General features: G+C 37.0%; 1 protein-coding gene across 18 annotated transcripts in view; it reads left to right on the top strand.

The window, feature by feature from the left end:
- The window catches only part of KCNC2 (potassium voltage-gated channel subfamily C member 2), a 103,646-nt gene that overhangs the window by 49,578 nt on the left and 26,570 nt on the right, over positions 1-27,498 (top strand). The gene's annotated exons all lie outside the window — the stretch shown is intronic.

Genomic DNA, 27,498 nt, shown 5'->3' with positions numbered 1-27,498 from the left:
ATCCGTCGCTTAGAAATCGCAATTAATATTTTTCAATTAGAAAATAAAAAGATAGAACAGACAGATAAAATCTAGAACAGAAGATCTGAAGATTTGCTCAGGTCAATGTTCCATAATTAGCTCTTCCCCTTTTTCTGGTCAGCAACACCTCCAATTATTTTAGTATTTTTTCATTGCAGCCTTTTCTAATGCCTTCTTTTCATTTAGCAATGATGATAGTTTCTCTGAACACAGAGAATCATTTCAGTTTCTCTGAAGAGAGTAAGAATCAAAGAAACCCGTAGCTGTTACCTGCAGTCATATGACTTTTTATTTTTCATTACAAATCCCTTTTTCCAGTTGTTTATATTTTTGCCAAAATCACTTAATACCAGTAGGCACTGTTATAATTTACAGTATACAGAAGGGGAAGTTTATCAAGTAGATCTCTTTCCCTCGCAAAGAGGAACTGTACCTCTAAAAGTTTTATGCTTAGTTGAGAAGAAAGTTATATGCATGAAATATAACAAAATTCAAAAATACACAGTAGTTGCAAAGATGCAAATACAGATATTTGAAGAATCTTTTTCCTAAGAAGTGCAAATTTTGTGATGGTAAGAGATTGTTATTTTTAGATGGGAAAAGTAGCAAATAGTGTTTTCAGTGATCTTTGTTAGTGTAGGTTCATGGTTCCCAACTACGGAAAGCATATAACTAGTGGTATGAAATCCTCTTCAAAGTGGCTTGTAAAAACTACATAAGCAGGTGATATTTCATATTATGTCTGAAAACCTTTGATACAAGCCATCTAGGCTGAATTAAAATCCTTTCAGGTGAGGAGAAGGGTGGCTTTCTGCTTTGTCTTCTGAATCCATACAGAAAGTTTAACTACGAGCTTTTGACTACAAAAAATCATGCTATATCATCAAGTAGTATAGGTAAAATAAGGAAACAAACTTTTTTCCCCTGTGGCAAACTTTTTTTTTTTAAACAGATTTTGTTAATGGCAGAAAAAATGGAAGAACAACTACAGCAAAATACTATGCAGCTAAAGGTATCAACTGTGAGGAACACTTTCCTAACAAATCTCTCTGCTTCAGCTTTAATCCCCTTCTGCAAGGATATTTTCACAGATGCTTTTCAAGGAGAGCTTCCCCACACTGGTGCTGAGCTGGAGACAAAGCCTGACCACATACCAGGCGGGCAACTCTTAACAAGCTCAGATTAGTGAAAGAGTGAGCTCTTGTCATCATCTTCATCTGCATGATGAGATTTGTTGGAGCTCAACAGGTTGTTCTAAAAATGCCTATGCATAGCAGCAGATAACTTATTTTCAATTCTCAGCATTGGAGATGCACTGAGATTTTTAAGGTTGTTCAGAGATAACTATTAATAGCACCATGCTCAAAGAAGGTCTCTGATGCTTCAAAGGGATGCACAAAGCCTAGGGCGATGCTCAGACTTACTGCTGTGTGTGATTGCAGAAGGAAGTCATGAGGCTTGCACACTTCAAAAGTCAGGGCATGCAAAAGTTCAAGCAGCCCACGCAAATTCAGCTCCCCCCTTCTGCTTGTTCATTACAGCACATATAATTGCTCAATCAGCTTCATTTCTTCAGGGTGTTTCCTTTAGCAGTTAAGAGATTTGATGATGTAAATATGAATGAAGTTCTTCACTAATGTTAATTGGTATTGAGCTTTTTAGCCAAATAGAAATGCAAGATTTTTGTTTTATTGCTGCTGCTTTGCCTTGACAATGGGTATCTTTTTTTGACTATGACTTATGTCTAGAAAAGATCTCTCTTGTCTATCTAAGCAAGCTTCTGCACTCAATTGCCTATATGGTACATAAATTAATGGTGTTTTGGTCTTTGGGTAGCATTTTTACATGCTGCCATAGCTGAAAGAAAAATTACGTGTGAACAGTGCCCTGTCTGCCAATATTTAAATGTAATCTATTAAAAATATTTTATTTTCATACAGAAAAGAAACGTATTTCTTTAAAAACATAGGGCTAATTTGTGGGGATGGAGTCTTAACCTCATGTATCATGGTTTTCCAGTCCAACAAAATGACTCTGGCATGGTACAGACACATAAAGGTTTAAACCCAGGATAGTTTAAGCTCTCTCTTGAGTGTATGAGGTGAGGTAAAAATACACTAAACAGGACTATTACAGGTTTAAATTCACGAGCTTTTCCGTTGTATTGTGGAGGCTGAGGTACATGTGGCGGTTAAAGAAGCTATGTCCTGCAATGGCTATTGTAATATGCCCTTTTTGTTTTCTAAGTTAGGCTCTAACAAGGCTACAATTACACCTTTGTATTATTATTATTATTATTATTATTATTATTATTATTATTATTATTATTATCATCATCATCATCATCATCATCATCATCATCATCATTACAATAACAATAGCAATAACAATAACAATAATCTGGTTTCTGCGTTTTCATTGAGAACAACCTGCCTCTTCTAACACACAGACCAGCTTTTGCCTTTGGGTTCAGTGGTGTAGAAGCGTTCTGGACTTGGAGAATGAGGTCTTTTTCGCTAATGAAATAAAGCTAATACATTGTTAAATGTGACCTCAAAAAGAGGGAATGTACGTCATTGTTTTTATCCATGTAGAGTCAGGTAGTTTCAATGTAATGGCTTCAAATAGGTGCTTTTGGACATTTACGTTTCTTGCAGACTACTTTATGTAAAGTGAAAGACAATGAACTAGTTAAAAAAACTACTGTAGTGGATTTTCGTGATAAGGTGAAATAGTCTAAACAGATTTATAGTGACAGAATTGATTTTAGATGTAAGTGGCAGGTGAAATTGATAGATTTGACATGTGCTAATTGCCTCTAGCACTAGTCAGTTAGTAAAGACATACAGTAACATTAAATCTGCAAATACAAGCTGTATTAAAATACTTAAATTTATGTTCATGAACTATTTTTTCCTCTGCATACTGAGCCGATTTACTTCCAATGCCTTTATCACCGATTTGTCAGGTTTTGATGAGACTACTGCACTTTCAGGCTCATTTTTTAAAATCAAGTAATTGTGTTGTTTTTTTCCTGTCTTCCAGAAGAGAGAAATGCTACAACTAGTGGTGAACTGCAATGTTTTCAATGAATGAGAGATAAGGCAGAACATTTTGAAAATGTTAGAACTTGTATTTATGAAAAAAAGTATTTTAGAGGAAAAAGGAAATAGCTTATCATTAAATCAAAGAACTAACAGTGAGGCATGGTCTTTATTTCTAGCTCTGGTAGAAGCTTTAGGAAATTATTTAACCTTTTTTTTTGTGTCATTATTTCCATGTCTGTAAAATGGCATGATAAAGGTGTAGAGGAAAGCTAAGCTAATGCAAGGCTGCAAAGAGACCTGTGGATGTGTCAGATGGAAACAACTGTAACTTACTTCAATATGAGAATTTACCTTATTTAAATGAACTTGTTTATCATGCTAATTAATTTTTTATCTAGAGCACAAAGCACACTATTGAGTAGCTCATGTATATCAGAGCAATAGCAGAAAAAAATGGTGGAAGAGCTAGAAATGAATCTCATTTTCACATCATACAACAAAGACAACTTGGTTAGTCTCTGTTTAGTTTATTCCGACTCTGAAATAATTTTGAATTTCTACCACGAATATGCAACAACAATAATGCTCAGGCATTATCTAGAGAAAGGAAATGATAACAGATTTTCAAATAAAGCAAAATCTGGAACTCCTGATTACTCGAACTTGAAAAGCTTATTGAAAAACCCTTGAGTTCAACTAACTTGCATAGGTTTTTGATGGATAGCCTGTCCCTTCCTGGCCATCCAATCTATCTGATTTTGGAAGTGCTTTTAGAGTTCTCCAGAGGTCTTGAGGGAACAGAGCACTGAAATTCTTTGGAGGTACTTTGTCTGAGATGGTTGAAACAAAGTGTTTGGCTTTGAAATTTGACTCTGGTTTAATTTCACATTAGAGTGTTAGGTAGAAAGTAAATATGCTTCAATAGAAGTGTCTTCAATTAAGTAATTTTTCTATTGAAAAACAACTTTATGTTTTAAAATATCCATTCCATTAAGATTGAGCATGCTATTGTTTTTTATTTACTGTGGATCAGAACACTTATTGTCCCATGATGAAACATTTAAGAGCCAGACTGTGCAAATGAAACAAACAGCTAAAAATAAATGAATAATTAATGAATGAGATGCATTTTACGTACTAAAGTGTCTCTAAGGGTTTATTGCCTTAGTGAAAAGAAAATGAAATTCTGTGTGTATTTTCCTGGTGGAATATCAGCCAGTAGGAAGATACTGTCTTTGCCACGCGTAACCTTCCAGCGAACAAATACAAAGGATAAAAATCTGAAACCAAACTGGTTCTTTATTTAGGAAAAAGTACTCAAAGTGTCAGGATTAACCTTCTTCTATTTAAATAATAAGCTTTTATTGAGTTAAGTAAATACTGTATATTTGAAAATTTTATCCCTAACATATGGTTTATTATAGCTACTAATTTTGCTATGCTAAAAAATACAGATATGTAAAGCTGGTGAAAGGATGAAGTTATTTGACATCCAGAAGGAAACTCTTTTAACATTTCTTTTCAAGTCTGCAAGAACCTGAGGCACTTGATTGCAAGGAAATATATACGAGAGAAGAATGAGCAACCTCTCAAAGTGCAGGCCTTCTGAATACAAGATCCCGGTGTAGATTTCAAGAAGAGGTAGTAACTAAACTGATTCCACCTTTTGATAATCTGCCTTTATATGAGAAAGGAAGCTTCATCCCTAGCAGTAACTTTGAATGAGTTTTAGGTTACACAATCCACACCCCTTACACTGTATAGAATAGGAGTGTTTCAGTACAGAGAATTGGCCCAGCCTTGTGGTGATAAGCAGGGTGAATTGAGCCAAGCTTTTTATTTTTAACCAAGAAAAGATGATGCGAATTTGAATGTCAGATCTGGAGTTTTGAGATGGTAATCTCAGTCCTTCACAAGGCATTCCTGCGTGTGTATAGTTTGCTATATCTCAAAATTGTCAACACTTAAAGGAAAAAATTATGAAGCGTATCTGGTGCTTTTCCCTAGCCATTTGTTTTGTTAACATCTTACATACTTTGTTTGTTGTTACAGTTTTTGCATTGCATCTTCAAAAGCTATTTCAGTGTACTGGCCAGATAAAACAATTGCTTAATAGATGCAAAAAACTGTCTTATCAGAGCTAAGTAGCTGCAGCTAAGGCAGAATCAAATAGATTCACAGTGTGAGTAATAGGCTTAAGCTGGTGGTTTTTATAGCTCTCTGGCTTAATAGATACACAATATTTCATTGTCTCTGTTCTTTCAGCTCTTAGAACTGCGGATATTCATTTCATTTATGAAAAAAGTAAATGGACTAAGTGATTTACTTTCTTGTATCTTTAAAGCTAACTGTGCAAAAGAGGGAAATGTCTTAAAAATTTATACTGGAAGAATGTTAATTACCTAAGCCCTAGCTTTAAAAATGTTTATTTCTGTCCTGTTTAGTAGTGACTTGAAAATAATGGGTATGTAATTTGGAGAAGAATCAAAACGAGTGAACTTCAAATTGGCTTTTCAAAATGAGACTTTGAAAAGTTATAGCTCCTGAAAGAAAAAAAAAAGTATTATTTGCACATAAAGGCCCTTGTCTGCACATAAAGTTCTTTGTCTGACTAGAACAGTTTCTATTAGCTAGTAATATGTGGTTTCTTATACTGAATTTATTTTAAAAATGATGACTCGAGGGGAAAATCATGCAAGTTAAAATGTTTTGTAGGCACCCTGACCTTAAAAATGGTAGTTCTGAAGTGTAGGTGAATCTACACTGATTTTATATTGTGCTGCATTAAACTGCAGAAGACTATGCAGGAAGAGAGGTTTGAAACCCCATATACACTATGTAGTACGAATGTGCACAGAAAGTTAGCTGAATGAAGATTTAAACTCACAGGCTGTTGCCTATAGCCACGGTTTTTGATGTATTTCTAGAGAAATTCAGAAGAAATCTATCAGGAGAAGATTTTAATCCTTCTCATAATTTTTTTTTTCTCTTTCCCCCCACTGTTTAAATATAAAAGTTAAAAGAGGCATATGTCTGGGTGACAGTTGTTGGAAATAGAATGCAAGATTTTTTAAGAATAGGAGTGGGATTATTCTTAGCAATTTATGTCAGGTTTGTAAAACATCTTTCACCTACTCATCCAGATCTAGGATAATGGATTCACACTGAGCTTGAAAGACAACTGGACTTTCAATTATTTTTCTTCCTTTTTTGTACCTAATAGGTTGAACAACACCATGACCCTAGCTCAATAAATGGGGTAATTGCCTGTGTTGGAGAATCAGTGACCTCACCGTGTTTCTGTTAACTCCATAGGGAAACAGGATATGTTTGGCTTTTAAAAGTTTAAGCAACCTGGATTCTAGTAGGAGTTACCAACTCTCCCAGATTCTCAAGGGTGAAGATTCATCTTAGAAAATAAACAGAAATATATACTGAATTGTTTATTGTGCCTCTGAAACCCATGAAACTTTCAGAAAGAACTTCCCTGAGAAAGTCTTCTGGTTACGTTGAGTAGGGTTCCAATAGAGTCCCTGATTTAGTTGTGCTTAACCAGTAGGTCAAGCATGACCAGGTTTAGTATTAGAGTCTGTACTTGAGTAGGAAACAACATTTAATCAGGTAGCTGAAAGTCTGAAGAACCTTACTGAATTTTATCATGCTTCCCAGAAAACAAAATAAACTGGCTTTTGTCCTTAAGACCTTTTGATCATGTTCTACCCCCCATTGCAACTCCCAGGAACTATCCCTGAAGCTCTACACTTGTTTAGTTGACAGAGGCAGGTATGTTCATTGAAATATCACATGCATCCAGTTTTACGCACAACCAGATCTATATTAAAACAGACAAGATATATTAGCCTTATTTGGATTTGTACTGTGAAAAAAGATAAACCTACGGTATCTTCTTTCCTACTTTTGTTCTGATTTGGGCTCAGTTATTGTGGTTCTTCAGCCTCTTTGACCCAAATCCATCCTGTCACCCAGTGTACCCCCACCTGCAGACCTGTCCAGATCAGGTCAGTCACTCTGGTATGTGCATGACTCCTTAGCTGGAAGAACTTGACATGTTTTCCACCTAAGGTGTAGACCCTATTCTTTCAAAATGAAGCCTATCTGCAGCAAGTATGGGGTTTTTTTCAGTTTCTTCTCAGCCGCCTGTCTTCAACACCAGTTATCTGCTAGATCCTTAGTTATCTGCTAGTCATTCCAGCCTCTGCTAACTCCCTCTTCAGGCACTTCCCTTCATCTTTGTTTCACACTATTTATTTCCCCCTTCTTCTCCTCTTGTAACTGCATTGTTCACACAATGCACAACATTACAAACATTTTACAGATAATAGGTGTTCCTAAGGTAGCCAGTGCTACTGCACTTTTGGGTACCATAAAAAAACGCAAGAAACTTTCAGCAGGTTTACTTTTTTTTTTTTTTTTTTTTTTGAGGAGAACAAACTCTTTAAAAATATATGAATATTAGGATCCTGGAGAATCTGAAGTTACTACTACAGAGGAAAAAGGGAGTTTTTTATGCTGGAAGTATGATAATTACAGCTGTGGGCAAGATTTAAATAATTCTTCCCGGCGAGCTGGGTGGGTGCCTCAGGCTGTGTTGAAGCTGAACAACTTCCGCCTGAAGAAATCCTAGGTCTGCCAGATCCTCACAGGACTCCCAGATTTGCATGCCTGGCTTTCCTTCCTGGGGAAACCTCCTGGAGGAGGGAAAAGAGGAAACTGTTGCGTGTTTGAGTCTTGACCACAGCACAGTTTCAGAACAAGTCAAGACAAATTCCTGGACCCATGAGCTCAGAAAAACCCCCAGCTCCAAGTTGAGCTAAAGCTTTAGTAGGCAGGAGCATTTTAATAATCAGACAGAGAAGAATTCTTCTTTAATACACCATTAAGCCTGTAAACCAAAGTAGATTTTTTTTTTTTTTTTCTGCTGAACAAAAGTTCTAATTAGGATTTACTTTCATTAAAGTTTTCTGAGGACTGATATTTAACTGAACTGCAGTCTACTGGGAAAAGGGCAACTGAGTGCTGTCTTGGAGTCCCTTAAGCAAATGTTAATTGTCCATGCTTGATAAGGACAATAAGTGCTGGAGGGGAGATGGTGCCTGCAGCCATTGTGGTGACAAACCTAAGATTGACTAGAACACAAGGAAGGTAACCCTTGGCTAAAGTTAGACTCAGAGTGAGATGTTGCCTGTGAAAATGTGAGCTTAAAGCAAAAATACATGATGTGTGGGATTTCTGCTAGCTAGAAAATCCTTCTAATAAGAAAACAAGGACTGGCAGGATAGTGCTACTTTTAGCACGAATTCTGCTCTAAGGCTCGGGCTTGGGCTATACATGGAACCTGTGACTTTCACTCTCTTCTGTAGATGTTATTTTATTGAGCTGTAAATGTCATGTGCGAATAACCATTTTAATATTTCTGAAGCTGTCTGCCATGCCAAACATTTAATTCACCTCACATAAGCCTATAGACTATGTAAATTTCATGACACAGATTTATCTCATCTAAATGTCTAAACATTGATGCTGAATTGGGAAGATCTATTAAAAATGTATGAATGCAGGGTTTATAATTTGCATTTCAGCTGCTTTTGTTCCTAAGAACACACTTTAAAGTCGAATTTCTAGGAATTATTTCATTGGGGATTTATTAGCATCTATGTCCTTCTCTCTGGAGGCTCACCCAGTCTCAGGCCTTTTGAAAAATAATTGGTGTTTCAGAGTGGAGTACTGGTGCAAAAACAAGTACTAGTCAGACAGCCTGAAAAGATGTAGGAATTGAAGCATCAGGAATATATACAATCAATTTGGAAAAACACTTCAATGATAGTTTATCATAGCCCATGCAAATGTCTGATTTGGTTATGTTGCTGCTCCTGGCAGGAGGTATTAACAACATGAGGTTTTCATGGGTCTGACTATTCATTGGCCAGGGAGAAAAATCACTAAGAAACTACACAGGATTTGAGTAATCTTAGTTGAGTTTAGTGACAATGTTTCTAGTCCGTAGACAAAATCCTGAAGGAATTAGTAAATAATTTTCTCCCCTTGGCCCAGTCTAAAACACATGCTGTGGAAAAAGACAGGACCATGAACACTTCCACGTGTTAACAACAATCATTTTCTGTTTCTTTTGGAAACAGACATGCAGTGTATCCAACAGGAAACTAAACTGGGTCTCTGAGCTCAAAAGTGTACTTGCCCTCTTCAGTATGGCATAAAAGAAGTATAACTGACCTTCAGTCATTTATTTGCAGACTAATAAATGAATGTGGAAACCATTCCATGCTTACCTATTGATTTTGAGCATTTCACCCTGAATTGTAATGCACAACATCTGTGTATGTTCCTGTCTTCACTGGTCACCTTAAAGAAACAAAGTTAAAAGTTTCAGCAAATTAATTCTTGAAACTGCTACTTTATTAAAATGTCTGTTGTTTGTTTTTGTGTTTTTTTTTTTTTTTTTTGTGTGTGTTTGCTGTTGTTGTTGTTGTTTTCTTTTAAGTCACATGAAACAGAGAAGCCTCCAGACAAAAACTGTTTACCTCATGGGCTTTGAAGTTCAGGATCAGCACTGAAGTTTATGGCACAGGTCCCATGGCAAATGAGGACTCGCAGAAAATTCACCAAAAAGTGCAAGAAAAAGAATTGTAACCTTAGAGTAAAAGTTGCACATGGGCGCCTCTTAGCAACACAGTCCATAAAAATAAGGAAGCTAATGTTAATATCAGCACCCAGAGTGCATATCACTCAGATATCATGGCTATATAGAGTAATCCTGAGGGTGAATTAAAAGGCAAAATAGTTCCTGTCTTTATTACTTGGTGACAGGAGAGTTGTGGAATTACTCTCCTTGTTGAGCTTGTCTGATCCTGTCTGGAACACAGCAAACACCAGAAACTCCATCTACTAGAAACTGAAAGGAAATGCTAATGCATCCTGCTTCTTTATCATCCATATAATCCTCAGTTCCTTCTAGTATGTGAGTTGTCTGGTCGTTACTGGTATTTCTATTGCATTTTCCTTTGAGGAGACAGAGAAGAACTTCTGCAGCTGATGAAATCATCCTGGACCTAGATTGTGCTTTGCCCTTTCCAGTGTTTCTGTGGGTGTGAGTTTGTGAATCTCCCCCCTGCAGCCAATTCAGTTTGGTCCATCATGTCTGCTTCTTTTTGCACTTTTATGTACCTTTCATGTGCAGAGAACCACATCTCCAGCAAAGCTTCTCTCTTCTCCCAGCTTTTCTCTGTGGAACTGAGTACATCAAACATTTTACGTGTTCCAGGATCGATATCTCATGCCCAACTGAGGTGCTGTTTCTCTTAAAAACACTTGTTTCTCTCTGCTCTCTATGATGGGAACCTAGATTTTGATGTCTATGGTACAGGCATCTACATTTTATCATTAGTGCTGCCATAATGCTGCATATGCTAGTTGTCTTCTTTTTGGATTCCATTTAGAATAACCCAGTGATCCACAGAAATTGAGGAATCAGCCATAAAAATAAAGTAGAGAGTAATTTTTCCAGATTTACTATTCTAGTAGCATTTGATTGACAAGATCTAAGGATGAAAAGGAAGAAATGGATTGGCAGGACTTACTGGTGAAATGCTGTGTTAGAGGACTGTGCAGAGTCTTGTTTTCCCTGACTACAGAGCAAGCTGACTTTTATGTAGCTGAGATGTGAGTGTCCATAATGCCAGCTGTCGTGTAAACAAGTTCTAGACCTATCTATGAATTCTATATAATACATACATCTATATTTGTATTTAGAGCTTATAAATTATAATGCATATATATTTACATATCTAATTTTAATGTATTTATTTTATATACAGAGAAAGAATCAGCCACGGTGTATCTGTTTTGTTTTCATACAATCTGTGCAATCGACTTCCATTCTGCATGAGTAATAAATATTTTCGTACCTTTTGAGCATCCAGCTACAGGGCTTAACAGATTAATTGCTGTAATGTAAAATGACTCCACTGTCCCTGAAGATCATGCTCTGTCAAAATTGCAACTAATTAAAGCTTGTTTGCTATCCCAGTTGATGCCAGTAGAAATAACTATACACAAAGCTATATTCTTTTAATGAATTAAATAGCATTTTCCCTATACTTATTCAGAAATTTCTTCCATGCATTCATCAAATAGATAGTTATATTCTTCACCTAAAATTTTGAAGCAATTAAGCTATTACTGATTTCACGGATTCAAATTATGGTAGAAAATCTCTGAGGCAGGGACTTGTCACTTCAGTGTGTGAAATTGCTCTCATTGAATATGAAGGTTTTGGTGCTACCACAATTGAGTTAACTGCAGAAGATAGGAGTCTTTTAATTTCATATATTTAGGATGTGCATTAAATAATTTATGGAGGGTTCTGCTTTGTTTCTTGTGAATACAAAAAATGTTATTAGTACTTTCTTAAAAACTGGACATTTCCCTTTTTTACTTCTTGTACTTCACTAACATGACATGTTAATTTGAATCTTCCTTTGTAATACAGGGGATTGTAAAACTGTAAGATTCATACATTTGCTTGTTTCTGAAGTAATGTCATTTTCATACAGGTTTATTTTTCTTCCTTATGTGAAATATTTCATGTTTATCAGGGAAAAAAAGCTCTTCTAAATGCAAGAACAGTATATATTAAAACCAGACAAACAAAATTAGTTAAAGCCTAGAAATTGTTTAGGAAACAATCTAGGTTTACATGGCTTTGTATTTGAATGAGTTCTGGTAGTTATGGACAGAAAGAACTTGATGCTTAGGTAATTGAGTAGAAGGTTCTGAAGTCTTCTGTACTAAATTGATGGCAATTCATAACTGTATTTAGAGGAAATGATAACTGCACTGTTTATGAGTATTATGGAATATTTACAAGTCCTTTCTGTCTGCTGAGCGGCAGTCAAATAACAAAATGAACAGATGACTCTCCCAGGCTTCTTAAAAAGATCTCAAGTAGCAGGGGAAATGGCTTATTAAGCTTAACTAATGCTGCCCAAACTACTTCTGTCTTCAGCATAGATTCACATTTGCACGGTGAGGTGATGCAGTTCTTCCTTTGAATAAAGCAAACCTGTTCCTGACTGCATCCTGACTCTGGTACATTTATAGTGCTAGCTAGCCCTTGGCATAATGTCTGTGGCATATGCGTGTTTTGGAGAGCTGCACGCATCAGTTTTATTTGCAGCCTTTCAGGTAACCTTTTCAGGTTATTTGGGGATATGTAGAGGGGAGGAGACAAAACTGACTCCAGGCTGATTGTTGTGGATCTGCAGAGCACCAGGAAACTTGCAGAAATGAATTGCTGCTGGCCTCAGCAGCTCACACATTTTGAGGGGCTCAGGGAAGGTTTTTCCACCCTCTTCAGCTCAGCCTCTGCAGTCCAGGGAACAAGGTGACTCTTGGGGACTGAGTGTCCTGACACATAACCCATTCTCTCCAGCTGGGTGACTTTTTCTAGTTGCTGATGCAGGTCTGTGATTAAAAGGCATTAGCTCAGATTGTATAGTTTGTTCTAGAGGTTTGTCTAATGCAATTTATATAATGCATAATCATCCCTGTCTTGCTTATCTAATATGGGTGGAAAATAACTCAGGTTATGAAATTTGCAAGAGAGGCTCGTGGCTGCAACATTTTAAAAATAAAAGTGCTTGGTGATTGTTTATGCTTTTGTTCTCCTTTATGCAAATTGGCTGATAATAAATGAATGCAGTATTTTTTTCTGTAGGCAAACTGAAAATATATAAGACATGAAATCCTGTATCCTGTATAACTCTGGCTCATCAGTGAACCTGACTGAATGTTTATATCTTTGGTTTCTTTTCTGTGGTTTAGCATGGAGATTGGCACTAATTGTTACTGCTGAAATAAATCTGTCACTACCTAATCATACTCTGTCAAATACACTGTTTTAGTTATGTTAGAAGTACTTTGGATGTGGGTGCTTATGTAGAAACTCCCAACTCTACCTTTCAGCATGTTTCACATCCAAGGAGCTCTGTCTCTGCACTGCCTATCTGAATAATGAATGCCATGGCACTGTCTTCCTCTGTTTGCTGGGTTTCTCCTGCCTTTGTATTTTCTGGTACATCCCACCCCCTACCTTTCTGAACAAGCCTTGAAATTGTGTGCTGGGAACCAGGAAACACTCCAGCTCCCATGCAGCTGAGCTACACTATGTGCTGCAGCGCATACCTCGTGTACTCACCGTGTGGCACCTGGGCTGTGGCTTCTCATGTGTCCACCTGTCTCACTTCATAGAGAGGCACTATTTCTCCTTCCCTTTGACTCAGACACATGCTTAACACCTGCAGCTTCTCTCATCAGATTTGCTGTTGCCTGTTGCCAAAGGACTGCTTTGATGACAATTTTGATGCTGTCAGGCAAACAATAGCAACAGTTTGCTTTTATCTCTGGCACAATGCGGGTAGATCATCAATAGGAATATCAAATGCATCCTGTTTAAAAATGTTGTGTTGTATCAAATATTAAACTTTTACGTTCATCTAGATTATTTGACTAGGTCAAAATGTGGTCAATGTCATGTCATTTTATGAGTCTGTGTTTAATTTCTGTCCATATTTCCTTTGGCAGTAACAAGAAAATCAGTGAAAATGAAGCTGTTTAATGCATTTGTCATCTATGCCATTCAAAGTTACTGATAAATGTGTTTCATACAGACCTACTTTAACCTACTATGCTGAAATCTACTTTATCTTCCTGTAAAGTGTTCTGTTTCACTATAATGCTGTCCCGTCTCATTATTTTTATGTAATACGTGGTCTTGCTTCATAATATTTTTGTTAATTTTTCCAAAACACTGCCAGGGTACAGTTGAGCTCACTGATCTTCAAAAGTCACCTGGAAATCTTGTAAGAACTTGCATTTTTTCAAATTTTCAGTAAGTCTAGAAATAGGTTGAGAAACAAGATTGTGTCATTAAGGGCTTTGGTGGCAGGTAGAACACAGGAAGATGAAGGAGAGGATGGTCTAACTAGCTGTTGAAGTCCTACAGCAGTGGGAACAGTTAGGATTCTTTTCAGAAGCACTGCCTTTGCCTTTGGTGGAATTCTGCTTTCTTAACTGTTAATACTAGTAGATATTAAAAAAAACCCCAAACAGTATCCCCTCATCTGTCAGGCCACTGGATGAGGCAGCATTATTTCATACTCACTTGCTTCTGTGCACTGGATAAAACTTGTGCTACAGACAGTGTTGCTAAATCTTTGGCAAAGTTCTGACTAACCACCCTATTCCAGAAGCAATCCTTACGGGGAAGCCCGATGATACCACTAGTCATTCATGTTGTCTCTTTTCCAGTTCCTTATCAGGTACACACTGATTCCTTTAATCTTTCCAGGGAAGCTGCAGTGGAGGATGTGGGAGATGAAGAGGTAAAAGAAGATAGTAAACAATAAGAAGAGAGTAGTCTTTTGAGGAGAAGATAGTAACTTTGTGACCACCGTCTGTTAATACATTACCTGTACATATGACTAGTTTGAAATAATATAATGGATATACAGAAGCAAAACAATTGCATTGTAAAAGCTGGACATTACTGAGACAGAAGGTTATATGAGATAGCTTCTAGAGGAAGAGGCAAGAAAACCTGTCTGTTAGTTTTGAATTAACAATGTGTTTTCCAGATAAAAATACTTATATTTTCAGTAAAATCTAAACATTTCATCTGCTTATGTGTGTGTCAATGTAAGTTAGAAGCAAGGTATTTTTAAACAACTTCCTCTGATTTTTCAGCTACTGAGAAAGATCCTATATTTCTTTTAAAGGATTTAGTTATTTTCAAATGACAAGAGATAAGGTAAGGGAAGGAAGCTATAGTTGTTTTTCCACTGAGGTTTTGGTAATTCCATTGAAGAAATCAGGCAGTGACACATGGAAAGAGAGCCCAGTATACAAATAAATCATTCTTGACATATCCCTTGGGCAGTTGGCTTTCTTATGCTATGCAGTGCACTGGGATGTACTATTATTATTTCCCATGTGATTATATGTGTGCATATGTTGTCACTTTCCATTGCTGGGATAAGCTGTTTGAGCTGGATTGCTTCTGTGTTTAAGTGTTCCCTCTTTATTCATCAATGAAAAGTTGTTTTGATGCAAATTAAGGCCTTACTGAATTTGATTAGCAAGGAAAAATATAGTCACTCTTTCCTTTCTCCCATCTCCAGTTGTAAAGCTAAGGGAAGCCAACAGCCTCTAAGGTGATACCTTAGATGCTGGAAGTGGTACGAAGTGAAAAAGGTGCAGCTTTAGTTGTCCATTTCCAAATAGAAGACCTCAAATTTGAATATGTTGTGTTGGCAGCTAGCACTGAAATCCCAAGGAGCTGTGTGAGTGTTCATTATCTCCCTGCACCTAAGCCTAGCGAAAGATGCCTTGCACGAAGCAGTGGGAAAGAGAATAGTCTTTTGTGAATCACCATGTGATGCCCCACGTGGTTTTCAGAGAGATTTTGTTTGTGACTTTCTGTCCTTCCATCTCTTCTTCTTAGAGCCTGGCAGCGTGATGATGATGCTTTCACTGTGCTTAGTCCTTAATCAGGACTAACACCTCTGTGACTCCTGGTCACAGTCATGTCTGGAGGGAAGAAGAGTCTGTTACATTTGTTTGTTTATGCACCCTTCTCCATCATATCCTTTTTGACAATTATTATTTCTCACAGGCTGTAGGTGCTTGTTGTAGGGGCAAACACAAACACCCCTGCCAGCCAGTATAGGAATGTAACATGCTGAGTATTTTGCACAGCAGTATTAATAATTCTTTGGCAGATTTATTATTCGAGTAAAGATTACTGAAATATGACTGTTCAGGTTTGTTTTGATTTTTTTTTTTTTACTGGGTGTTTCAGGATGTATGTCTCTGTGAAAAGCCACAGGCTGGCTGCAGTGAGAGCAGGGCAGGTTCCTAATGCAGGACTCCTCTTTGCCTTGGGGCTTGCTGTGTTATTTGTCACCCCTAACCACTAAGATGTGGAATGGGAGAAGAGAGATTTCATCACCCAAATTCAGGTGTTTCTTTAACCAGCCACAGCCAAGGTTTCTATCAGACAAAGCCATAGTGTGATATTGGCCTGGAGTAGTCCTGTTCTGCCACCCACTCAACATTTTTCCTCCTGCATTATTCCCTTTGCTCTTTTGCCACAAAGTTTTGTGCAGCTGTGCTATGAATTGAATTTGAGAACAGATGAGGTAAATTTTCCCAGCTCACATCCTTTTTAATTCAGAATGGTGGTGCTTGTCATGAAACCACAGTCAAACACAGAGGCTAGTCTTCTGAGGAACCTTATGTAGTAAATGGAGAGAAAAAGTGATTCCTTGATAATGTTCCTGTCACTACAGAGGGAACTGGCTGGAAGTTGACTGCTGTGAAAGTGGCTTATAAAATTACATTTTCAGAGCACGCCTAACTCTAAATTGCCGTCCTTTGAGGAATTAAAGATTGATTTTGTTTTAAGAAGCCTTCCTGCGCTCAGAGGATATATAGGGTCATGCATTTTTTTGCAAACCAAGTTGTTATCAATGTCACGAGTGAAAAATGTTTTATTTTCTTGCAGTTACCCATTTTACACTCACTGCTGTCTGCTCTTTTTGTGCTTTATGAGAGGAAATAACATGGCTTAAAGCTATTTTATGTTTCCCCTTTAGCAGCTCCCCATGCCTGAGACTTCAGAGATTTTCCTCTTCCCCTCGCACTAGAAATGGCCTTTTCTGTCCACAATTAACAGTAACTGTGCTTCAGCTGCATCTGCTTCAGAGCCCGCTCTCTGAGACGGTGCTTTGGGCAGAGGAGGAGGGAGATGCCGCAGCCTGAGGGATCGTCTTCAAAAGGCACCTAGCACTCAGCTGCTCTGCTTCAATCAAGTTCACTTCAAAGTATCTCTGACGGTTACTAGCTGCGCAGGCCGTGTTAGTTATCATGCTGTCAGATGTGTGCGCTGCATCTGACCTGTTCAAACCTCGGAAGGTTATTTCAGCCTCCTATTATTGAAGTGTTTAAAAATAAACCATGGCTTTGAGCTGCTGTACAAGGTGAGGGGATGATGATTGCGCCCTTCCCTGTTGGAAGCACAGCAGAGAGCCTATGGATTCAACTCTCTCCACGTCGACAAGAGGAGGTGAAGAAACCTGTCCAGATTCCTATTTATTTTCTTCCCCATAATCAATTATCAGACTTTTTGACATATTATGAAATCAGTTGCTGGGAAGGAAGACTGCTTTTATCTGTATGTGTTGCAGAGGATACACAGGAACTTCCTAGTAAGTGATCCTACTAGGATCCTACTAAGATGGGTCCATCCTAGTCAATGTTCTTCAGTAATTTTGAATCAGCAAGCAGCATTTCTTCTTCTGTCTTCATGTTGGTTTTGTTTTATTTTATTTATTTTTATTTTATTTTATTTTATTTAGTTTTGTTTTGTTTTATTTTTTTTTTTAACTATAGAATCTGTCCTAATACAGTAGAGGCAAAGAGGGAAAATTACTTCATATAGAAAACTGTTGTAGAATTGCAAATTTTATTATACCAGAACATATATAGCAAGTTTTCATGGAAATGTGAAATATGCATGTATATATATTTATATACAGATGGTAATTTGAAATTATTTTTTTCACATGCACATTATAGAATTTTCAGCAGAGAGGGTATGGGGAAAGAATAGAAACATACTATGTTAACCCTTGTGATTTCATGTGTATTGATGCAGTAAGAAACAATTTAGAAGAAATTATACAACTTTAAATACAATTCTGCCAAAGCCTTCTAAACAGAAAGACGATTTTATTTTATATCTAACCCCAAGTATGAGCCTTAAGGGACCATTGCATAAATGTATTATATGTTTTATATAAATAATTATTTCATAGTTTTATTATTCCATAATGAGTATCATAGTGAGTCAACTGAAGTATAAAATTACATAAAGCAGCCATTTCAATACCAAAAAGAAAATGCACAGTCAAAGCAAGTACTTAAACTTCTTCCTTTATGCTTTGTTTACATGGCAAATGGAGCAATAGATAAGTGATATATCCATAAAAGAGTCAAGTAGGATTGAAATTGTGTAAACACCATCTGTTGTCATTTGGAGCTCTCTCTAAATGGTACCTTGTATGTAACCTCCATAGTTGATGCTAGAAATGTTTCCCTGCCTCCTTTTGATTTTATCTTTCATTTATGTTGTCCATCTAACTTCAGTTTCAGCCCCTTACTGGAGTGTATGTTCCTAGACTGGCAACCTCTCTACCTCAGTGGTCTCTCATGTGAGGGATTCCAGTTGGTGTCACAGTATCTTGCCCATGTCACATCTATGCTGTGAAGCACCCACTGTGAAGTAGTAATGTTAGTTATGAATTATCTTATTCAACTGTAGTAATGTTCTCTGAGGGCCAGATGCAAGCATGCAATGGGCATTCATGTAGGCGTTTTATGGGCTGAAATGTGTCCCATATCCTATGTACTTGTTTCATGGGATGTGCTTTTCACTCATGTTCACAGGCTGCTCATTAGATTAAGTTTTTAATGACAGTCACTCATGAACAGCTTGTTCTGTTAGTTAGACCCTGCTTCTCCATGACAGTGCTCCTTTTGCTGTAATTTTTCCTGTTCCTGGCTTTTCTGACTTTCTTTTACTCTTTGCAGTTCTTTGACCTACCAGCCATCCCTGTTTCATTGAGAAGACATTCAAGGACAACAAGGTTATGGAGAGGACTGTGTGAAACACAGGTGTTTGCTGAATGTCAGGAAAACAGTTACTTTTTCCCTCTTGCCCCTCACCCCCACTGCATTTTAAGAAGGAAGTGCCTGAAGGTGAGGAGAAATAACTTATCTGACAACTAATAAATTTGCCCTTTTGACTTGCAGAGTTGAAAATAACTGAGAAGGTTCAGGGAGGTCTTTCTCTTGATCATTTTCCTAGCTTTGAATAGTGAGGTACAGAGACTTCTTAGTACCGAGACTTCCATTGGCTCCCTGTTGGTTTCAGTGATCAGTCAGAAATGCTACCTTCAACCTCATGAATCTTGAGAAAGGTGACAATAGGATAATACAAAGGGGTTGCGAATGTAGTAGCTCTTTATGGGAAATTTAAGCTGAATGTTTCTGGTCTTAGTTCATTTAGCATGCTCATAAAGCCTTCTTGGTGTCTCAAAGGGCAAAAACATGTTTTGCACATTTATTTTCTGAAGAAAGGAAGGCACGTAGCCTTCTTATGTCTATTGATTGTTGTTGAATATTTGTAAGCATGTGGAGACAATCTATACATGGGAGGTAAAGAAAAGCCCCCCTAGAAAGAAATTTCATGGAATTATGATAAATGTAGTGGAAATTAACTTTACGGTTAAAACGAAAATTAATACCACTAAATTTTAAAATGTTTCAATATCTGAAAGAAAATATAAAAGTCAAAACAAACAATGTTGCACCATTGTGCTACAAAAATATAACCCCAAAATGAAGTCACTTCTAGGTCTCTACAGCAAGCATTTTTACATTGCAAAATTAAAAACACTGAACAGAAGCATTCTTGATGTTATCTTCTGGCTGATTTTTTCAGATATTGTTTCTAACCACATTTTAACACCATTAAAGATATAGATAATTAATCCCCATTTGCCATGCAAAAAGCAAGAAATGAAAGGCATAGCAGTTTAACTGACACATAAACCTGCCTGTCAAGATTCAGCCTGTTTTTTAACCTTATTATGTGATGTTCAGGGATATGGGACAAGGAGAGGAAAGCGTCTAAATGCTTTAAGAATTCTGAGAACTCCTGAGACATTAGTTCGTAAGTCAGACATCCTTTCCTCTTGAGAGGCTTACTGACTGAATTAGAGGAGAAAACAGCCCTTTCTTCCATGATGTGCTCTTATTTTTGAAGCAATAGGGAAGGGAGTTCATCAGGTACTGAACTTTGCTCTGATTTTCCTCTTTCAAGACAAGCAACATTTATTGTATTTTTGTTTTTCTTTGCTTTGCTTTGTCTTGCATCTGTAACTCCATAGGAAGATGCAGTCTGTGTATGCATAGACTGAGGATGTAAAAATAAAAGGGAAACAATCACAGATCCTTTTTAATTATATGAAAAACATATTTAAATATTAGAGAATTAAGTTAACTAAGGCCTTCAAAAGCTGGCAAAAATATACAATTTTAACTTGAATTTTATTATTTAAATGCTTCTAATTCCTAATTGATAATAATTTCTAAGCTTTGAAGACTTAAAGAGCTATTTACAATGAATGGTCTACTTCTTTTGAATGATTATTCTTCTCTTTCTTTTATTCCAGAACAAAAAAGAGAATATAGATGCTAAAGATGCATGTGCCAGGCAATAAGTCAAAGTTCTCTTTCATGTGCTATAAACCTAGAGTATGAACAGATGCTGTTATCAGAAATTCTAAAGGTCAGCAATTTCACTCCATAGGGACAATATTTCACCTAAAGCCTGTATCTAATGCTTATGAATCTGGTCATTTTAGTTTATACTGCTCTGCTATTTCTTACATATAAGAGTTCACCAAACAGCACAGTAATCATGCATCTGTTGTGAGTATATAAAAGAGGTGACACTTTTCCATTCATGTGTTTATTTTTTCTATTGTTAGAACCATATAGTGTCTTATTTAACTGAAACAAGAAATGTAAAATATGTCACAGTAAAATATATCTAGCTTAGGAAAATGTAGCAATGGTGGCACATCAAGAAAACAGGAGGTTGGTTGTGAATACTATTGACTCATTCATCAAATATTATGAAGTGGAATATTAATGAGCTGCCTCAGTCAGCCACTCTGTATCCCAGTTATGTGTATATATTTTGTGAACCTACTTCATAAATACATACAAGAGTGTGTGTTTTATAGGACTGGAGTATTGTGCTTTAGGTTTTTTTGTGAATCAGTTTTTTCTATGATAACCTGAGTAGCTTGTTTTCAGATACAGTAGTTGTAATAGCAGCTGTGTAACGTATATTTTCAAAGCATTGATATGATGGAGAAAACATGAAGAAGCTCTTTGAAAGAGAGAGCTTTTAGCTTTTTTTTTCCCTCATAAAAGTAATTGTATGGTCTATAGTTCCTCTTCTTACCTTTGAATTCAGTGACATTTACACAGAGCTGGATTAGGTTTCATTAGTAGCTCAGTAGTCAGAGTGGGAAGTAACCAGGTTAAACTGTGTGTGGGTAAACCAGAAAATGTGATGCCAGTATTGGTAAGTTAGAGTCATTCTTCTGAAAAGTAACATATATGTCAAGCGAGGATACTACACATAGCTGTGGAACCACAGCATAGGATGGGAGGGAAACGATTAATATCACTCTGACCTCCTGTAAGTAAACTCATTTGACACCATTAATTGTCAGTTTCTTATTTTTTAGCAACATAGCAAACTTTCTTCTTGGGCCACAACGTTTTTCTTACAAACATTAGTAAATCATCACAGCACACTTCCTCATTTTTTTCATGTTTTAAAAATTAAGAAACTGAGCCTTAATGGTGTTTCTTAATTTGTATTTCAAATATGAGGTTTTATTCATTATAGTACTTTGTCACTGTAGTATAGCAGTTCATTTGTAGGCTTTCTATTAACTGATTGTTTTTCCTACACCAGGTTGTATGTCTAGGTTTCAAATAGAAAGGAGTACGCGGACAGGTATTCATACAAACACAGTGTATCTGAAGGTCAGATTAAGACAACACATTAATTTCATGATCTGATAAATTTGGAATGTTATTCTTTTAATAAAAATGTTTCCTGATCTGGCTTTAACAATACATTTGAAAAACTCTTTTAAAACATGCCCTTATTTTGCAATACCTTTAAATTCCTGACTTAGCAGAATTCTTTCTTGTGACACAATTTTACAGCTACAAATGACCTGAGATGCAACAAGCACAAACTATTCTGTTGTGCTTTGGAATCTAAGATGAGCATTTTGATTTCAAAGTAAAAAAATGTAGTGGACATTCAGGGACATGTAAAAACTGTGATGCCGTGTAGCCATAAGCAAATATTTCAGGGGAGAAATTATCTCCTCACTTTGGTTTTGCTTTGTTTTGTTTTTAGTGAAATTTTAGAATGCAGTAAACATTCAAAAATTCTAAATTTTCTCTCTAAAGTAAAACCTCATATTCAGCATTTCAGGCTTTTCTCATGTGATGTGAAACCGATCTGACCAGAAATGCCATCACTGTCGAATCTACTGTTTTATGAAATCTAGTCTCTATGCATAAAGTATCTGCAAGTTGTTTCAATGGTATTAGTATCCTGAGTGTATTAGAAGTGAATATGAGAGACACCTGCTCAAACATTGGTGTCCACACAGTTCAGTCACGTTGTTTTCCTTTCATAATCAGTGGAGGCATATGCCCACTTTAATGTCCTGTGGTTCAGTTCTAAAGGAGACATCTTTATGGGTCAGATTACTGGCAGCTTAAAATTGCCTGGCTTTCTTTGTGGACTATAAAAAGAGACTAGAAGGTAGGACTTCTATGAGGACACGCTATAAATGTGAGAGAATATATATTTTCTGGAGCCTCAGTCAGCTGAAACAGGACAGAGCCCTTAAAATTCCCTAAATGGGGCTGTTCTGGGTAGGGCAGATTTAATACACATCTCCTGCTATCCAGAAAAATATGAAGAAACACTAGGAAGTCCGCTGGTAACTTTGAGCACCTCCAAGCTCCGGTGACAGATGAGGAAGGTTTTTTACAGTGTACTTTTGGTGGGTTTTGGGATTGTAAGTCACATGTGGTGTCTAAGGCCTCTAAATGTGGTCTCATGAACTTGGAGACCAAGAACAATGGAGTTTATTAGCTAAGAAGAAATAGAAAATGCATAGGTGTCATTTAAAAAAAAAAAAATGAGCAAGTGATAGATTTTCACCATGAGCTTATTTCCACTAACTTTGATGAGATTTTTTTTTAGTTCTATAATAACAAGATGTAAGAAAACATCTTTTAATAAGACCTCTTTGAGATAACTTCCAGCCTGGTCAAGGATTTCATAACACTTTCTATTCAAAGATTATGTGTGCATGACATTTGCATTAAACAGCACATTTTCACAGTATTATATGTGGCTTCAACTACCCTATCTCAGCACTTAAGAAATATACATCAAAGAGTTTTAAATCCTACCAATCCTACCAGCTCTTCTCCCCCCTTTTCTCATAATTAAGTTAATCTTTCAAGGCAAGTCAACACATGTAGTCAATTGGTCACAGGGATTTTTAAGATCATATTTCATATTCCTCTAAAAGGCTAGTAACTATGGTGAAATCTAACTTGGGAAATTTTCTACCTACACTGACAGTTTCTTATTATTAAATTCAAAGTGCATATATGCTGATTGATTTCTGATTAAATCCTTGTCTTCTGGAACGCTCCGGATAATTTATATAGACAGTTTCTTTTGCAGTTGAATATTAAGAGAGAATAATCCACTGTGTTACATGCAATTATTTGCAATAATAGTGATTTGATCATTAATATTTACAGGATCCCGGACACTGGCAACATAAATTGCAATAATGAGCTATTATAGTTCAGTTTGTTATAATTTTCCTCACATTTAGTGGTTCTCATGCATTATTAGTTGAGCTGTGAAATTTAAAGTCAGCTTGAGAAACAAACAGCTACCTAGTATGGAGCGTAAAACCTGCTTTTACTGACTTCTGGCATCTTAACTATGTGCTATTATGCTAAAAAAGAGGCATATAAAAAGATTACTGATGAAGGAAGAATCTTTAATTTCGAGTTTAACCAAGGCCAAATAGATATTAAGGAGAAGGTCATGTGCGGAAAACTGATTCACTGATAAATGGCGTGACCATCCACAGAATGAAATCAGGGACTTTGCATGACTGATTACCAAAAGGGAAAATGCAGTAGGGGCTACAAGATAAAAGATATGATATCAACACAGTGAGAAGATGGTGGGTCAGATGCTGCTCCTGACACACCACTTTGAATCTGGACTAACTTCTGAAATTGCTGAACCAGCTTGGGTTTCTGTTCCCCCTGTTTTTCACTGTCGCAGAGCTATTTCTGCTCAACGCTTTCTGGAGGGCACACAGCTACCTGTGTTCATCACCACTTGTTCCTGCATCCCTGTAGGAAAAGCATCCAAGGGAGATGAGCCAGGGGAGGTGGGAGGGGTTGTTGTGATTAGGGCTGTTTGCTGACCCTTGGCTCACAGAAGTACCACGAGCAAGCCTTTCCAGCTGGCACCAGGGGAACAGCTATGATGAAGGACAGATGTAGGACTGTTGCATTCCGTGGAATTAGTCCAGGCTCACAGTAACTCAAGTGGCCCATTGTTGACAATGGCACGGCTGTTGTTGCTATGAGAAACCAACCACATATTGGCAAGTGGGAAAGATTTCAGATTAAATATTTATGTCATGTTTATTTACCTTTTCTTTATGAAAGCGAACAAATTGATTGCCTATGGCATGGTCAGGTTAAAGATAAGAAGATGTATTTTATTAATTGTTCCTAGTGAAAATATTGTCTCTCTTTATATGTATTCTTAAAACATCCTAAATAGAGGAACTAGCATGCTGTGGAAGTTGCAGAGGAGCCAATAGCAATGGCATATTTTCAGCTATGTATATTTGCCAGGGGAGGATCCCATCTTCTAAACAGCAGCTCCTTCCCTCTGTCCTTTTTTACTGAGTGTACAAGAGCAATTCCTAAAGCCGTTGCACTGACAGAAGGAAACTCTTGTTTCATTTCATGTTCTTCAGATATGCTGATTATGATAACTCTTTCCTCACAGATTTTCAGCCACTCACCACCTGTGGAAATGCCTGTGCAATGGTACAAGCCTCTGATCTGATGTATGTATGGTTAGTGGCCTGGGTCTAAACTACATGTCTCATCCTAGTCTGTCTGTGGGAGGTGTCAGCTGTTTATGGAAAACGTGTTTTTGACTGCGGCGTGAGTGACTGCCAAAACATGTTATGTTAAATAGGTACTGATAATCAGAGCGAATATTCTGCCCCTGTCCGATTTTTCCCCAACCAAGCTGCCTACTTGAGGAATCAGGATGCTCCTCCCAGGGGAAACACCATAAATAACCATCTGACTGTAGGTCAGCTCTAAGAAAATGGATTACAGCTATTTGTGGTGCATTTCTATACAGCTGTGCTAAGAACAGCTAATTTAAAGGTGCACTGCAGATCTCACTTGCAGACATGTTTCCTCAGGTAACCTGAATCCTATTTTTCTGTTTCATTCCAATATCTAGCATTGCTTTTGAAGGTCCTGATGGATTCTTCCTCCTTCTTTACTTCATTCTCAGTCTGCTAAGTTAAGAAAATAAACAAACTTTTGAAGCCTAGGATTTATTTCCTCTTTTAGTGATTTTGAGTAAATCACTGTTACAGTAGTCAAAACATAGAATGGGTTATTACATTTTCTCTGAGCTTTCTCTGGATTAACAATGGGCTGAAAATGTAAAACACGTAAGAACTGCACAGAATATACAAACATGCACACACAAGAACACTTACACATCCAGGACTGGAAGAACTTATGAAATTTAAACCTGTATCTCATGGTCTTCTTATCCATGACTTAAACCAACTGTACAAATTGCATGTATTGGAGAAAAAGGAAATTCTGAAGAAATGTTCCCTCAGTACTGCATGGTGGCAGCAAGCCTTTGAATGAAATCAAACTGCCTTATTTGCAGGTAACTTATTTAGCAAAAAAAATTAGTAGGACACTATTGAAAAAGTGTTTTATTTTTCTGTATCCAGTATGTGAGCCTTCCTTTCCCTCCTAACCTGGGAATTTCTCCTGTCTCTTCTGTGAGCTAGTTAGCACACATATGATAAGAAGCTTTTAAATCTAGCCTGAGGTTTAGAGTAGATTCATGCTGAAGATCAAAATGAAACTTCTAATCAGATGACTGCCATTAATTCAAAACATTTCTTCTGGCATTTCATTGACTTAGGTTGCATCTAAGAAAAGAATATTACCAGAGGTTGAATAAGGCTCTGTTTACTTCTTCTTTTGTACTCAGCTACTTTATTTGGCTTTTTCATATACACTTTCCCCCTTTAGAACTTAATTTCAAGTTTACTTCTGGGGTAATTGTGTGAGAGAATATTAATCTATGAGTAATAGACCAGCATCTTGCTGTGTGTCTGCATATCATACAAACCTGCAGTGAATTTATTTGTTGGGCACTTTTAAATTACATGAGCCTTTCCAGATTTCTGTAAAAGAAAGATCTTAAGGTCCCTGTCCCAAGCCAAATCTTGCATCATGTGACAGTGGATTTCAGAGTTTATTTTATTGCTTCTCTATAAATTTGCTACACCTAGTAGCTGCAGAACAGTACAGCAGCAGTCTGTGCACATTGAGTGAGTTTACACACACACACAGGAGACACAAAGTCAACATCATTTTACCAAAATCAATGTGTTTATTCCTGGATCAGCAAGATTCCTAAGCACGTGCCCCATTGAAACCTCTGTGTATTCACATTGATTTCAAAAGAATTGCACAGTCACCATCTTAGATGCTCTGACATTGCCAGGCTGGGTTACATTTTTTTGACTTAATCTCCAATTTCCCTAGTTCTATAACACTGAGTTTGTTTCTTGTCTCAATTCTAACAGCATGAAACTCCATTGTGTCATACTAAGTTATTCTTGCATTGCACCAGTGCAGCTGCACTCATAATCAGGTCTTGTTTGGTGATGATCAGCCACTGAAGGGAGTACAAGCCTGAATCAGCTTATATTTTTGGAAGAGTGTCATTGATACCAGCTAGCATTGCAGGCAGCCTGGATCTGAATGAAATGAGGGAAAAAACATCTTTTCCTGTGCAGGCTGCTCCTGCTCTATCACACAGATGGGTGCATCTGTACCACATTAAGTCTTATATAATGGCCTACTGCCTCCCTAGTGCACCTTGTAAGTGCACATTCAACTGATAAATGTTCTTCTCTTGCTCTTGCATGTGGATTGCCTTATTGCCTTCTATTATCTTTCATGGGGCTAAATTTTCAAATGGGCTGCTTCTGATCTCCGCGTGCATTTGTTGATATGTGTAAATCTTATATGACCATGTCTTGCATCAACCCATTTTATGAATTGTCATTTCTGCAGAACAAACAAACAAGCAAGCAAAAAACAAGCAAACAAACCTCCAAATGTTTTAATGTCTGGCTGTATTTACACAGAATTTTGTCTCATTTTACTTTCAAAAGGAGGTTTTTTACCTACCCTTTATTCTTTCCTTGGAAAATGCAAGAAACTTGTATGCCAAACCAGTTATGGCAATGTCACATTCTAGCCTTTTTAGCTTCTTGCAATGTGTATATTTCAATAACACAGAACCGTGGAAAACAAATATAGTCATATTTTC

The sequence above is a fragment of the Columba livia genome, chromosome 1, assembly GCF_036013475.1.
Source record: "Columba livia isolate bColLiv1 breed racing homer chromosome 1, bColLiv1.pat.W.v2, whole genome shotgun sequence".
NCBI lineage: Eukaryota > Metazoa > Chordata > Aves > Columbiformes > Columbidae > Columba > Columba livia.
This window is presented reverse-complemented; position numbering and strand designations above follow the sequence as displayed.